Source organism: Condylura cristata, unplaced genomic scaffold (genome assembly GCF_000260355.1).
Source record: "Condylura cristata isolate star-nosed mole 26May11 unplaced genomic scaffold, ConCri1.0 scaffold00017, whole genome shotgun sequence".
Taxonomy (NCBI): domain Eukaryota; kingdom Metazoa; phylum Chordata; class Mammalia; order Eulipotyphla; family Talpidae; genus Condylura; species Condylura cristata.
In genome coordinates this window covers 22,107,142-22,110,685 of record NW_004567118.1, presented here as the reverse complement: position 1 = coordinate 22,110,685, position 3,544 = coordinate 22,107,142, and the positions used below count along the sequence as shown (strand labels likewise).

The 3,544-nt window shown below is 58.0% G+C and overlaps 1 protein-coding gene across 4 annotated transcripts in view; it reads right to left on the bottom strand.

Moving 5' to 3' along the window:
* The window catches only part of EPN2 (epsin 2), a 77,229-nt gene extending 76,209 nt beyond the window's left edge, over window positions 1-1,020 (bottom strand). For all 4 annotated transcript variants that reach the window (XM_004684558.2, XM_012726361.1, XM_004684557.2 and 1 more), the window contains exon 1: window positions 917-1,020. The gene's annotated coding sequence lies outside the window, so the exon portion shown is untranslated. The remainder of the gene's footprint in view (window positions 1-916) is intronic.
* Window positions 1,021-3,544: the final 2,524 nt, after the last annotated feature.

The window sequence follows — 3,544 nt, the reverse complement described above, 5'->3', positions numbered from 1 at the left end:
CACCCACCCACTACCTCCACCCCCAACACACACACACTCACATCCGCAGAGCCACTGGGCCAACTTCAGGTCGCAAACAAAAACCTGTTGGCACGGACTCCTCTAGGAAGGGCCAGCCTCTCCCAAAGCGCTCGAGTGCAGGGGAGCCGCCCCAAGGGAAGAGGGAGGAAGAGGGTCTCCTGGAAAAGGCCGACCCCCACGCACCCATTCACCCACCCGGATTAACCGCGCAGGACCGCCGGGCGGGGTCTCCACCATCCCACGCGGAACAAAAGGCAGCTGGAGCCTGGCTCTGCCGCCCCCGTCCCCGCTGTGCTGTGGGGTAGGGGGTGGGGAGGGAGAACCTGATCCCTAGGGAGAGGAGGGGGGCCCCGCTTCGGGTCCAAGGAACTGGAGGACGGGCGCAGATCCTGGACAGCGCGGACCCCTCCCCGAATTGGCGGAGGGAACGGGGGCTGGGCTCTGCGCGGGGGCGGATCTGGAGCAAAGGGGCGCCCGGCCCGGGGAGGGGAGGAAAGCGCTCCGGAGAGGAGCGGCAGGGTTGTTCCAAGCTAAAGGTAGAAGGTAAAGAGGACTGGAGGGGCTCCCGGATTCGGGGTGGAAGTAAGCGGAGTAAGAGACCCCAAGGTTATAAGAGGTAGTACTCAGTGATGGAGAAGTGGGGGTGGGGGCCTCGCAGCCGACAGAGGAATCCCGATGGGGAGGGGGCCCAGCTCCAGCCCGTGGGGCGGGGCCTGGCTGGAAGACCGGGTCCCGCCGGAGCTAGGGACCAAGCTCAGGCAGCGTGCGTGCATTCTCTGGGAGGGCTGCCTGAGGAAGGGGGCCTCGCTCTGGGGGCGTCGCGCGTCCCCAGAGGGGCAGGGTCCGCGTCCTGGGGTCCCGCTCTGGCCCCCGAGCCCCACAGACCCCGGCTCACCTCCGCTCCTCCGGGCCCGCCCGGGTGCGCGGCTGTGGCCGCCGGTGGCACAGGAAAGGCGGGAGCGACCGCAGCCCGCGGAGCCGCCGCCGCGTCTAGCTCTGTTTGACACCCACACACCAGCCAACATGGCGGCCGGGAGGGGGCGCGCCGGCTGCGTGCGCGCGCTCGCCGGTCCCGCCCCTTCGCCCTCCTGCGGCCCCGCCCCCATCCCACCGAGATCCCGCCCACGCGCCCCCCGCTGCCTCACCCCAAGGACCCCAGACCAAGAACCCGCGGCCCTTGCGCCGCTACAGCGCCCTGCGACCTGTGCCCGATTTCCCCACACGCGTGTCCCAACAACCTCCCCCCTTCACCCCTGCACAAACTCTGGCAAATTCATGCTCGAACCCATGCACTCGAAGCCTTCACTCACTCACACACCCCACACAACACACACACGCCACGCAACGCCACACACCTCATGGTCCTCCCCATCCACACTCCTCGTTCTCTGCAAAAACTCGCGTTCTAGCTTTGGCTGTTTGCACTTGGAAATTATTTTCTGATAGAGGCTGCTCTCAGGAGGTGGAACCTGGAAGGGGTTTGGGGCTGCTGGGATGCTGGTCGAGTTCAATTTCTTGCGTAGGATGCGGGGTCCTAAGTGTTAACTTTGTGCGAATTCACATGTACCCTTACATGTACGCCCTTTTTCATATATACCTCAATGCAGCATACACAAAAGTTCTGAGAAGGGGTGTTTGGGCTTTCTAGACGCCTATGGGGCCATCATACTAAAGAGATGCAGCCCCTTGGCTCACTGCTTCCCTCATGGGAGAAATTTACAGACGCCTCTCCTACAGGCACACCCCTTCATGCCAGCTCTCCCTTCCGCATGGCCTCACACTCTCACCCCAACAAGAGGAATCACCTCTGCCCTTCAGTTCACAAGCATCCACTATGGGTCAAGTAAGTGCTGTGCGCAGCAGCAGACACTGGAGAGTATTCACAGCACAGCACAGCTGACTGACCTGCCCCAGTTAGGCTGGGAGTCAGCAAAGACCCTCACAGCAAGTCTTGGGGGCAGGTGGGACCTTGCTACGTGGGCAGGAATACTACACCCTGCAAGGTGAATACTGCACCCTCCAGGTTCTGGTTTTAAGGGGACTTGTGCCAGCAAGTCCCACTCTGCCCTCACTCATAAAGGCAACTTAAGCAAATTGCTCGGATTCCTCCTCCCTGTGAAGGAACCAGATGGAAAACTGCATTCCTTCTGTTCTCACTGGCTGGGATCTGGAGCTCCCTTCTCAGGCAAAAGTATAAGCGGGAGAGGAGAGGAGTTGGAGAGAGACTGATAAGGAGGGCAAGGAGGGGAAGGGAAAGGAAGGGAAGAGGAAGACTGAAAGGGAGCGGTAAGAGACTAACACATTTGCAAATCTACCTACTCATATTTCCTTCAGAATGTTGAACACTAGTAGTTCTAGATGCTAGAAACCCTTTCCCACGACGTGTTTCCTGTTCCCACTACTCTACATCTCTTTCTCCACCAGGAGATTGAATTCGGCCTCATGTACCTAAATGCCTTGCAGCAGAATTCAGAAATCTGTTTTGAACTTGGCTCACCTGCCTTCTGGAGAAGCCCCTCAGTGAGCCACACATCCTTCGTGAGCCACAACTCTTTGCCGTGTTTTCTGGAAGAGCAGTTGTGGCCCCTCCCCACAGTTTGCAACTGATGAATTATGCCGCTGCATGCAGCTGAGTTTTGCGTAGCTTGTCTAAACCCAAATCGCCCGAACTTCCTGCTAGAAATGCTCTGTAGCCATGTTGTCCACATACAAGCACTTGATATATGAATAATGAGATCAAGGAGCTAACTTCTAAGACCTCTCCAAATCTTAACAGTCACATGTGGCTAGATGTGGCTTCATGTTGTCACATTGTAACAGGGTGGTGCCCAGGAAAAAAAGGAGGTGCCAAGCTCCCTGCCCCACCCAAAGGAGGGTGGAGCTGGGCAGGGAGAAGAAGCTGGAGAGGAGATTGGAGAAGGAAGGAAGTAGGATGGAGATCCAGAAGGAGACCTGGAGGAGGCATGTGGAGCAGAGAGACATGTGAAGAAGAGGCTCTTAGTTTTTGGGTCTTGGAAGGGCTGAAACTGATGTGGGTGAGAAACCCGTGGGAAGGTTACCAGTGGCAGCTTTTTATCTTGATTTTGACTTTGCCCTTTTCCTCCCAGACTTGTCTGACTGCTTCTGACCCTTCTGACCCTTTTCTAGGGAAGGTGCTTTAGACTTGTGGTGGGCTTTCAGGTCTTGCTCTGAGCCAATCCCATTTGGGTGGGCTTTTTTTTTTTTTAAGACTTATTTATGTATGCATACAGAACTGGGGTACAGGCCAGAGGTACAGGGGCACTGAGAGGAGTCACCAGAGACAGAGTGGGGAGCAGAACAGGCAGACCGAGGAAGGACATTGCTGAGCAGAGCAGCGGGCAGGTCAGGGGAGGTCTGCCACACCATGTTGTGGTCAGGAGAGGTCTGCCACGCCATGTGGTCACCTCTGGGCAAGGGCTCGAACTCGCACTGCTGCAGCTGCAGCTAGCTTGCAGTGCTGCGTCCTAACCCATTGCACCACCTGGGAGGCCCCTGGGTGGGC